This window comes from Typopeltis vanoorti, chromosome 13, assembly GCF_054136105.1.
Source record: "Typopeltis vanoorti isolate ZY-2024b chromosome 13, IOZ_Tvanoo_1.0, whole genome shotgun sequence".
Lineage (NCBI taxonomy): Eukaryota > Metazoa > Arthropoda > Arachnida > Uropygi > Thelyphonidae > Typopeltis > Typopeltis vanoorti.
This window is the reverse complement of record NC_143561.1, coordinates 97533828-97546714: the sequence shown is the minus strand read 5'-3', so window position 1 is coordinate 97546714 and position 12887 is coordinate 97533828. Positions and strand designations below refer to the sequence as shown.

Sequence of the window (12887 nt, the reverse complement as noted above, 5' to 3'; positions counted from 1 at the left end):
AGGGATCATTGAACTTGCTGGCTTGGTTTATTTATCGGATATTTTGTTTGCCATCTAGTCAGTAGTTTGCGGACTGAAATCCCACTGTGGACATGGATGTTTATGATTGTCTTATGATAAGGTGATAGATAAATTTCATCACCAGTGTTGCTCACATCTGCACTTCACTTGCATGTCTGAAATGGCTTGCAAAAAAGATCTATGCTGGGTCTCTAAAGCAGACTTTTCCAAATTACTTAACCTTTGCCCATCCTCAGAAGGTGTTATTTTATTCTATTAATGTACATTGAGTTTGCAAACCATTGGCGGGGGGGGGGGGGGGGGGATCACACACATATGTATAAAACTTGTAATAATCAGACAAGGTTGATCTTGATTAGTGTTTTTATTTTTATTTCTTTTTCATTAAAGGAAAAAAAGCAATCGTTCGTACATTACGCTTAGCAACCTGATGATAAAACTGTCCGATTCACTCTTGTAACAATATGGCAATGCAACATTTGGCTACTTTATACAGAAGACATAACTTAAATTATATTCTTATTTTATCATTCATGTGCCAATAATAGTTTGCACATGAATTAACTTCATGACTAAGTTGCTTGTATAGGAGGCAGATGACTTCATATCTGATTGCCTTAGTATCCTCTAATGCACATTGCATATCCTTTTTGGATGTGTATATTGTCAGATATGAGATGGGTCACAATCTAGTCGCTGGTTTCAACCGTTATAAGATTTTAATGGTTGGAAGTGATACTGAGAGCTGAATCAATGGTGGAAGTCGGGTAGGTCCTAGTTGTAAAAGGGCCTCTGCAATTCAGTCATTTTCAACGATATCCTTTAGTCAGAAAGACCTGGTTTCAAATTCCATCTAGGATGTAAAAAATAAAAAATCTTTATTGGGGCTTTTCAACTGTATTAAATGGTCTCATATGGAGGTAGCAGGATTTCAATCCGCAAAACAGGTGAACTAGCCAAAAGAACATATGCAGTTAAGTATTCTGGCTTCATAGCTTTAGTTCCTTTTGTCTGTAAATCCAAAACAACCTAGTTCTGAAGTTACTTCAGATACAAACTTTTGTTTACACATACTTGGATTAAGGATAAAACAAGAATGTATTATTATTATTATACCTCCATAGAGTCATGACTTATTGCTGGAGGTCCCACTGTCCCACACAGAGTTTATCATACCACGCCATAAATATATTCATCATTTCAGCACTCACCTTGCTCTTGAGCAGTGCACTTTTCATACAAAATGACACCTGTTCCTCACCTTCTTGCTCACATCCTCCTTATATGGCTTCCATGGATGGCCTCTTGTTCTCTCTCTCCTGTCTTCCCCCATTCGATGCAAAACATCCTCCATGTTAATCTGGTAATAACCTCTTAATAACTTATATGTCTCAATCATTTCTCCTCCCTCCCCCTCCCATACACCAGTTTTTGCATATTGCATTTTCTCAGTTTGCCTTCATACTCAGCATTCAAGAGACCAGAAACCACCTTAGTCAATTGTCTCTGGATTTTTTCCAATACATCTTCATCTTTTTAAAAACTAAGTGATCAAAGCCTTATACAATGGAACCATAATATCCTTAGTTTTACATATCAGTGCCCTCTGCATTGTTCCCATAATTCATAATTCCCATCCTCACAATTTAAGCAATATGTCCCCAAAATTTTAGGTCCTTGTCTATGATCACTCCCAGATCTCTCATCTCCTCCAAGATGTTTCCACCAGTTGTGTATACTCTACATCCCATCTTTGCTTCCCAAATTTCAAAACCTTACGCACACTTTGTAACGTTGAACTGTTAACCATGCTCACTAACTCATTCAGCCAGATGCATTCAAGTTCTCTTGCAAAACCACAGCATCAGCTCTACTCCTCATAGTTCTCTCCAACTTTGCATCATCATCAGACAACTGCATATCACCATTCTCAATATCATTAACATACAAGTTGAATAGCAATAGTCCCGAAACAGACCCTTGGGGCACCACTAGTGACTTTGAGATATCACTTCTCCATAGACAACTTGCCCCATCCATTCGAGTTTAATCATTAGCATTTCATTTGACAATTTATCAAATGCCTTTGCAAAATCTAAATATGTATACCACTGCATATGCATCATCCTTATCCAATGCATTTGTCACCCTGTTATAATAAGTAAGGAGATTGCTAAAACATGATCTTCCCTTAACAGACCAATGCTGACCATCAAAGATTATTTTGCTATTGTCAACCCAATTCTAAATCTTGGTCTTAACTCACCTCTCTAGCATTTTGACCACAACTCCAGACACACACACACACACACTCCTTTGGAACTTGGCCCATTCCAAGACTCATGTTAAAAAGATATGTCAAAGTTGTTAACTCTCTGGAACATTCCCTCGATACACATGGTGAAATGTCATCCTTATTAACATCAAATTTATTCAATTCCTCAAATACTTCTTCACTTACTAACACTTCCTCTTCCTTCTCACAGCATTCAAGTTCTGCATGATGTCACAAAAATGAAATACCTTTATGAAATGCTCATTAAATATCTCAACTATATCTTCTGCAGTGTCATCATTCCACCATTTTCATTACTCAGTGTTATCCTTACAACTATCTGGTTGTTACCACTCATCTTGTGCTTCTTCCATAATACCTTCTCTCAGATTGCGTGCCTTACCAGTCATCCATTTCACATCTATTCTATTTAACTGTTTGACCCTTGGAATACATTCTGCTATTGCCTCCACCAGATAGTTCTTGAGCAGAGCCCAAGCAGTATTGATATCATTTCCATCCAGTTCTGCATTCCATGTTATTGCTGCAAGCTGTGTCCTGAGCTTATGTGTTTCATATGATTCTATGAGACACATAAGCTATTCTGTATAAAATATTCTGTTTAGATCTTCAACAAAAATGTCCTTTTTCTCAGCCACTTTCTCTGTTGCCTCAAAAATTCCTCCACTTCTTCTTTAGTGGAACCTTCTGTGGGACCATAGAAAAAATGTCCAGTTTCCCATTCTGATATTGCCTACAATTCAAAAAGATTATTCTCATATATAACTTTCACTACTACAGCCAAAAATATACCCCCCCCCCCCCCAGCGGCAGACTAGGCGACAGGTTGGTTGGGAGTGGTACTAACAAGTAGTTGCATTTAAGTAACACACAGACCCTGCATAGGAAGCTGGAATAATGCATAGTGAAAGAAGAAGAAGATTCTCATTTATAACTACTCCTTCTTTTCTGTGATCATTATTGCCTGAATATAACATCTTGTTGCTTTGAAAAATCTCACCTGGTTTTTTTTTTTTTTTTTTCCTTATTTGTTTTAGTAACACCTATTATGCTGCTCTGGTATTTATCCAATTCGTCTGCTAGTTCCATTTCTTTTCTGTTGATGCTTCTTATGTTCATGGGACTATTTGTGAATTCTGCTGATGTCAAATTGGGATTTGTTCTAGTAGCTAACTTTTCACTGCTCACCCTTGTCACCTGACAAAAACAGTGGAGGGGCGGGGGGGGGGGAATTCTTTTTAACTGGGTGGCATCCCCACTGGCATGAAATTCTGTCATGTTATACCATCATTTTGTATTATGGTTTTAGTCAATAAGAATTTGGTTGGCTAAAATTTAAATTGCCAGCCCATCCTCATTCGTTTAATAGTTGATACCTACAGGATGCACTATGACGGGTGTTCAACCCATCGATCGCGGAGCGATTTTTGGTCGATCTCTTATGTATTCCTCCTTACTTACAAATTTAATTAAAACTGAAAACATAATATTTTATTTATTATTATTTTGTATTATTTTTAATTTGCTTTAAGTGTATTGCTATTGTTTATTTATTTTCCGTTAAAATTGTCAAATCAGTAATTTTCTTATAAGTCCGGGTAAATGAATTAATTTGGATCAGTGAAAGTCAAACAGTAAGCCGAGTGAATACGATTATAAGCATAGCGTAAAAACTTGATTGTAGCTTAAATATTAAATCTTCCAAAGCACATTACATCGATTTTTTACTTAGGTTAAGTCCCATGTGAATATTGTAAAAAAATAAACTTTGTTTGTCCCGGTATAGTTTGTATTAGATGTTTTTGTAAATAACTCTTTTGAAGCTAACTGTATATACTACTTTAATAAGAATATGTTAGAGTGTTAAAAACAAAGGCAATGTTTTTGTTGCCAAAGCTGTACATGGTGGCATTAGAAAGATTGTTATTGAAACTTGTATGTATGTATGAGAAAGGCTTGCAGGCTCTAAGTGTAAACATCTCCGAAGTCAGTCAGAAAGAGTTCAAACAACTTTCTGATGGCCGGCAACTTACAATCAAAAGAAAGCGGAGGAGAACAAAAGGCGTATCGAACTTGACACTTAAGATGAAAGACTCATACCAATTCTTTGGGGGTGGCCAAACTTCATGCAAGGTCTCAGAGGAGGCCTAATATAAAGGGATTGAAGCAAGCAGAAGGGGTCCTGGTTCCAGAATTGCTGTCAGAGAAGGAGGCTGCCTGGTCCAGAGTCGCCGTCAGAGAGACTGCCCTGATCCACGTTGCTTGAGAGAGGAGTTTCCCACTTCCAGAAAGGAGCTTCTCGGTTCGAGACGTCGCTAGAGAGAGAGACTTCTAGGCCGCAGACAAGAGTTCAGATTGCCCGAGAAAAGTTTCCAGGCCAGGTTAATGTCAGACATTCACCAGTGTGATGCGTTTTCGTTATAATTTGATGAATCAAATGACTTCACTGATATTGCTCAGTTAATGGTATTTATTTACGTGATATCTCAAGATTATTCAAGTAAAGAAGAACTTTTGAAAATTATACCATTATTGAGAAGGACTAGGGGAGAAGACATTTTTTCGGCATTTGATGAATTTGTGAAACAACACAAACTTCCGATTTTTAAACTTATGTCTATTACTACTGATGATGCTCCTGCAATGATAGGTAATAAATGAGGCTTCATTTCATTATGTAAAAACGATGACAAATATCCAGATTTTTTAACATACCACTGTATTATTCACCAACAAATACTGTGTAGTAAAAGATTAAACACAAAAGATGTTTTTGATATTACATTTAAAATTGTAAATTCTGTTCGAGGAAAATCCTTGCAACGGCAGTTATTTAAATTACAGGCAGATAATGATAGGGAACTTCTGTTGTACAATAATGTTCACTGGCTCAGCAGAAGTCAATTTTTAGAAAGATTTCTTGTATTAATTAACGATATAAAAAATTTTCTTGATGAAAAAGGAAATATTTATCCACAATTGAGTGATAAAAGATGGTTGTTACACTTATCAGTTTTAGTAGATTTCTGTACGAAATTAAGCAATTTAAATTTAGAGTTACGAGATAGAGATAAAAATTTAATTGACATGTTAAGTTCAATAAAAGCTTTCCAACAATACTTACTTTTATTAAAGAAAAATATAAATGACTGCGAATTTAGACATCTCCCATATTTATTAAAATTTTTGGAACAAAATCAAGAAATGCTTCGCTATGATTTAAAAGAATTTATTCGTGAAATAGAATTATAAGTCTGATAGAATTATAATTCTCGTGCTTCTAAGTCTGTGAAATAGTCACAGACTTAGAAGCACGAGTCATGGAAGTTGTGACACCTGACACTCTCACTCGTTTAAGGTGAGTGATATTATCCTTGGCATGGGATTCTATTATTTTAAAGTAATAATTCGATATGATGGAAGCTTGGGCCCCTGTGTCTAGCAAAGCATTGCAGTATTTTTCATATGCACTCGCCCTCACCTCCATCTCGTAAGGATGCTCCTTTCTTCCTTGTCCCTTTTTCTATACTCTGTTAGTATATGTATGTGAATCTGAGTCTCTGTCATGAACTCTACCAAAGCGCTCTTGTTAAAGTAACAGTTTTGAGCAAAATGTCCGAGTTTGTTACAACTGAAACATCCTGGGGCTCTCTAACGTCTCTTTGGTCACTAACTCTCCCTTGATTTTGAGAAATAACTGTTTCTTGTTGTGGTATGACTTCGGATAGTCTCTGCATAACTGAGTCTAATCTATCGAGAAGGGGTCTTTGCAGATGCTCAACTTCCTCTTTAACCAACTTAGTGGTTTCCTCAGTTCTGCTACAATTAGGCTCTGGGGTTCTTACAGATAACGTTCCTAATTGTTTCATCACTTCATCTAACCGATCCATAATAGGTTTTTGGAGTATTTCTATCTCTTGTTTTACAATAACCCTGATTTTATCTGAATCAATATAAGACTCTGTCAAATTGTTTATCTCTTGCTTATTGTCCCTTTCTAGTCTCTCTCTTGTCCTTGATTTTTCTCTCCTTTCCTTAGTCTCTTTATTATGTCTTTGCTCCTTTTCAGAATTTCCCTTCTCTTCAATTATGTTTATTGACCCCTGAACATGTGCGGGACGGAGATCTCCGAGCAATTGTTCGCGTTCCTTTACAGTATTGTAACATTCTCTTAAATTGGATAATCTCTTATCGAATGCTGTTTCCTTCAACTCAGGTTTGACTCCCTGTCTGAATTGTTGGAAAATGGCCCAGTCCAAGTGAGGCTTTTCTTCACTAAGGACACTTAGGGTACTAGCTATCGTCAGTAACCTGTTATGGAACTCAGCCACACTTTCCTTTTCCTTCTGAGAGCACCTCTGGAGCTTCCATAAGTTAGATCCCAAGCTTCCCAGTTTTGAGAACTCAGAAATTAGGACCGTCTTAAATCGGGAGTAATCCAGGGTTTCCTTGAGAATGGGGGAAGAATACGGGAAAGCGTTAGCATTTCCCACCAGTTTACTTCGGAGTAGGACTAGCAACTGAAAATCAGTCCATCCTCCAACTCTTCTAAGCTCTTCTATGTAACTAAAAAAATTTAGGACGTCATCAGTCTCCTCGCCCGAAAATTGTGGGAACACCTGCTGTGGGTTAATGTAGCGAAAAAATTTGCTGTTATCCATGCCTAAATTACTGGAGGGTTCAGTCATACTTGCATCCAATTTACACTAATTTACTCTCTACAATTCTCAACAAAACTTAACTAAACTTCTACTTCTTAGTTATCCGATCTGCTACCAAAACCAACTTGTTGTGAATAGCTTATAATTAAGATTTAATCAGCTAAACTACATCCTGTCGGCTGCGCCATTTATGTTGTGTCCCATTTTATGAATTTTATTCCAATTAGAGAAATTCTGCTTAGCTATGTTCAACTATTATCTACGCACAAGATATTACCAAAATTTTTTACTAATACTTAAGTTATTTCTTGCCTTAGTACCCCTAATATTTGTATTTATACTGCACCTTTTGGGATATTTAGTTTGAGATATTATATACAAAAACAAGGAGAAAGAACTAAAATATGTCTGAAAGTGAAACAGTGTTGCAGTCGGGACACTTTATCTCGTTTCTTAACACATTAATTTCCCGCATGATTAGGTCCGTATTTTTCAAGTGGTGCATTGGACAGCAATTTCAGACTTTGTTTATCATTGAACAAAGGTTTATTAAAAACTTTAATATGGTACAATTCAATTTTTGTTATTACTCAATTCAATGCTAAACTAAATACTTACAAACTAACATTAACTTATTACAAGTAATTAGGCCATGATCCTATAATGGATATTACGATCATGCTGCCATAACAATTCAACACATAACTTCATATGACATGGACATATAAGATTAATTCACACTATTTAACTATCCAAACTTAAGTAGCTTAACTAAACCATATACTGCACTAACACATAACTATGACATTTAAACTTCCTTATACAATATAATAGACATGCAAAATTCTCAGGACACTAAATTTTTCATATAACATTAACACTAGCCAGCTTACTTTTAATATATTCTGTCAGATACTAAAGTCCTAGTATAAATTTTCCTTGGTCACTTCAACAGTTCCGTATTAGAATAATGATACCTATTACAGATAAATTTTAGTTAACATTAGATATATTTTACAGTACCTTTCTTTCTTGAGTTTTTCATATGGGCCTTTACCTTTTTCTGATTGAACTAGCTTGGTATAACCTCTCCGATAATCTGCTACTCCTACATTCCTTTTGGAATTGAACTATGCTTACACGGTCTTAAACTTTCGTAATTCAGGACACATTTTGAATCATCTATATGACGGCTGTGCAACTCGCGACGTGGATATTGATATCTTTACAGTTTTCCCTTTCTAGTGGTTGTCACTGAAGTTGAAACACAAAGAATATGTTTCCTTTTCTTTGACTCTATGGCATTCTTCACTTCTTACATAGGAAATCCGGAATCGAAATCCCGCTCACTTTTGTTTCCATGTTGTGACGACGGAGATATAACCCCAATCTCCACTCAGGAAAACCACGTGAAACCTATACCACGGAGCTTGTAGAGAACTCCTCTGGAACAGAACCAAAACAAAACCCAAAAAGCCTCCTGCGGGGGGGGGGGGGTTTCCAACCCTTTTTTACTTGCTGTCCTAACGGCACCCTCTTTAACTTCTTTTCTCCGCCCCCTACTTGTTTTTACTTCACCTACCAATTAGGGTGGCATTTTTTTTTTTTTTTTCCTGCTAAACGTCCTTTGGTCGGCAAGCCAAACGATGTCTTAATCTGGGAATCGGCCCTGAGCGATAGTCTGTTGTTTTTCTTCCGCTAGCCTCTAACTTAATCCCCTTTCCAAAATTTTTCTATGAATTCATTTAATATTTTAATCTCTAGCCTCTCACATACCATTTCTTATGACTAATCCTTTTCTGTCTTATTTAGTTAAATTTTCTCTTTTATATCATATTACAACATTAATATATTCTTTCTTTTTGTTAGTTAGTTCAACCAAACACCTTTATATTTTATTGGATGCAAGAATATTTCCTTTTCTTTTAAATAATTCATTTAAATTAGCTATTAGCTTTTATGCAGGGTTTTTTAATTTATTTCTCTTCATGTTACCCCATAATAGCTGAGAATTTTACATTCTTAAGATATCAGGTGTAACACTGACATTCTGCGAAAAAGAATCGTTAGAAGGCCGTCTTCTTTTTCCCCCTTTCTCAAGTCATAAAACGTGCAAGTGCAATTGCAGGCGTATCGGGGTCGACTTCTAAAAGAATTCGTAGGTAATCAAAAGGTGAAGGTAAGCCAAAATTTAAATCTCCTAAAAAAAGCACCAGAGAAAGAAAACCATCAAAACCGTAGCTTTGAATGATTTTGATGTAGACGTTATAAGAAGAACTATTCACGAATTTTACGTGGTCAAGAAAAGTGTGCCAACTGTTCCGAAATTGATTCCTGTGCTTAAAGAAAAAATTAATTTTCTTTGAAAAAGAGAAACTTTAGGAAAATACTTCATGAAATCGGATTTTGTTTTAAAAAGTCCCAGAGTAAAAGGAAACTTATCATCAAGCGAAGTGACATTGTTTTATCTAGAATGCAGTATTTGAGAGCAATAAGACGTTTCAGGGAGGAGAAAGGACCAATTGTGTATCTAGATGAAACTTGGATTGATAGTAATTTAAATTATGGAAAATGTTAGCAGTCTAAAGAAGAATGTGGAGTGCTACAAACCGGAAATGCCTCGCACTGCATAATAATTTTGTGTGCAGGTGGAGAAATGGGTTTTTTACTGAATTCAAACTTACTATACAAAAGCCAATTCAACTATTGGAGATTACCATGGGCAAATGAATTCTACAATCTTCAAAAAGTGGACAGAAGAAAAAACTGATTCCAAACCTTCCTAAAAATGCTGTTGTCATAATTGATAACGCTTCATATCACTCTTTTTGATTAAACAAAGTTCCAAATTGGTCTAATAAGAAGCAAGTTCTTATGGATTGGCTCTCTGCAAATAGCATTTCTCATTCCCCAGATATGCGAAAAATTGAATTGCTTAATTTGGTCAAAAGAAACTCGCCCACAACTAAACTATTTAAATTCGACATGATGCTAAAAGAGCATGGATTTCTAGCTTTGAGGCTACCACCATATCATTGCGATATTAATGCTATTGAGTATGTTTGGGCAGAAGTGAAAAGTTTCATTTGCCATCGCAATGTAACTGGGAATATCGACATGTTGAAACTTTTTAAGCTTTCAGAACAGGCGATTGAAAGTATTACAGGTCAAAACTAGGGAAAATATTGCACCTCATTGGAAAATATATATTGGGACAGAGATGGAATTATCTAAGAATTATGTGAACCTTTGGTGATCAGTTTAAGTGAAAGTGATGCCGATTCGGACACCGATTCAGATGACTCTGAAGATTAAAAGAATTTGACAATGGTATTTTTTCCAACATTTTTTTTGCATGGGTTTGTTAAAAGAGTCACAACAAGTCATAAATAATTAATCAGTTTTAGGACATTAAAGTGTCTCAGTTTTCTCAACTGTAAGTTTAGAATATCTAAGTTCATTTGAAATAATTTCTGTTTTTCTATATAATTATTTTTATTTTATAGAAAACTTTCTTAAAAATAAACTTGGTTACATTTTTGTTTTATGCTATACCTTTAATTTTGTTAACACTCTACATACATTTTTCCAACTGTTATACAAGCAAAATAGTTGCACTTTAAAAATAGCAATGTTCGTAAAAGAAAAGCTAAATTTTCCGACCTGTAATAATAAACAAACTCATTCCAGAAGACAGACTGATTACCCTATTATCGGAATGGATTTTCCTTTTTCTGACACGTGCAGAAGTGTCGAGGACCTCTAATCAGTAGGTGAACTATAGTATTGCTTATAGTTGTTATTTAGAGGACTCACCTATTTTTCTTCTTCATTTACTTACACCAGTTATGTCGATGTAATATCTCTTTAGTTTGACCCAAGATGTGCCTCTTTTCTTTTGATATTCTTAGCATTAATGATTCCAATCTTCTGAGGTTAAGTTGAAGTTTGTTTGAGTAGCTGATTTTTCTCTGTTTACCCTTGCTCCCTAATGAAAACAGCAGGGTTGTTGTTTAACTGGTGCCATCCCAGCCAGCATGACATTTCATCTTGTTGTACCATTATTGTTTTTTTTTTTTTTTTCGTTTTTGCTATCAGAATCCAGTTTGGTCAGCTAAATCCTAAATTTCCTTCCCATCCTCATTTATTCAGTATTGAAGTAGATACCTATTAATGTACACATTGAGAAGGTGAGAAGTGGACATAAGGGTAGAAGCCTCAGTCAGTTCTCTATATTCCTTAAAAAGTCATGTGGAAGTCTCCTTCCAGTTAGCTTGCCTTGACCTTAAGGAACCTCCGTCTGTGATTCAACCTTCTGAATTATGCAGCCACTGAAAAGATTTATACATATTTTAGCATTTCAGGTGTCTAATTTACTCCAGCTGCCATTCTTCATTTTAGGTTTCTAATGGCTTTTACTATTTTTAATGCTGCAAAAATATACTGATATTGCATTTTCCATGGATATTCCTACCATGATTCTGTCAGTAATCACCTCCTTTAAAAATATTCCCCCAATAATTGCTCCAGACATCCAAAACACATTTGATTTTTATCAGCTTTATTTTTATTTATTTACTATTATTTATTTATTGTTATTATTTTATTTTGTGGTATGTTTTCCTCACTTTCTAAGCAAAGAAAGCCTAATGATGGATAAAGCATTAAAAACTTACCACTTTTGTAATGTTTATTGTCTGCATTCTTTTCAGAGTTTTTCAATTTAGATAATTTTGTATATAGCTCAGCTTTCTAATTTTTTGTTCACCATATGCTATGAGGCACGTGCTAATTTACTTGCTAGATAAACATAGCTAAATGGAAAGAAACAGAAGGATGAGAAATATATTTTCATCAATATCATCAATATTTTCATCAACCTGGCAGAGAACACTTGTTTTGCTAATCTTTCCTCGCCCATTCTGTTTAAGTGACCATACCAGCTGAGATTAGCTTTGCTAACGCATTCCTGGATGCTGACAATGTCAAGTTATTTCCTAATATCCTCATTTTTAATATGATATTGCCATTGATGCCATCTGTTCATGCCTATAATCTTTCTCAGGACTCTCATATCTGCGGTCTCTAGTCTTTGGTCAAATGTTTTACTTCTGACCCAGCTCTCAGATCCATAAGTTAAAACTGGTTTGAACACTGTCTTGTATACAGCTAATTTAGTGTTCTGACTAATTTCTCTTTTATTCCATATGAATTTATTCAAATGACTTCCCACCATACCAGCTTTGCTGATTCTGTTGTCTATTTCTATATTTAATTTACCATCTTCACTAAAAATCGTGCCTAAGTAGCTGAAATGTTTTACTTGTTCCACAGGTTCTCCATTCACAACACAGTTGACATTTTCAATGATTCTGCCTATTTTCATTGTCTTTGTCTTTTTAATGCTGACCTTCATACCATATCTATTACAACAGTTATTCAGTTTAGTCAGAAAATCTTGCAGACTTGTAGCAGATTTATTTAGAAGTATAACATCTTCTGCATAAAGCAAAGAGCTGACATTAACATCTCCAATCTTGATATAAGGTTTAATACTACTTTCCTTCATAATGTGATCAATATAGATAATGAATAACAGAGGGGATAATGTACATCCTTGTCTCACACCAGATTTAACATTAAACCATCTTCCTGTACTTCCTTCAATTCTAACTGCTGACTTACAACTCAAATAAAGTATTTGCTTGATATAATGCCCCATTGACACCATATAACTGTAGTGTATTGAATAGCTTCTCTCTCTTGGCACCTTGTCATATGCCTTTTCCAAATCGACAAAACTTAAATACAAATCTTTGTTATATTCCCATGCTTTCTTGACTCTTTGTTGTAAAGTGAAGATCTGATCCTGACAACCACTATTTGGCCTGAATCCAGCTTATTCTTCA

General features: G+C 35.4%; 1 protein-coding gene across 5 annotated transcripts in view; it reads left to right on the top strand.

Annotated features, from left to right (window-relative positions):
- Mettl2 (methyltransferase-like protein) overlaps positions 1–12887 on the top strand; it is a 195838-nt gene that overhangs the window by 46161 nt on the left and 136790 nt on the right. The window lies entirely within an intron of this gene.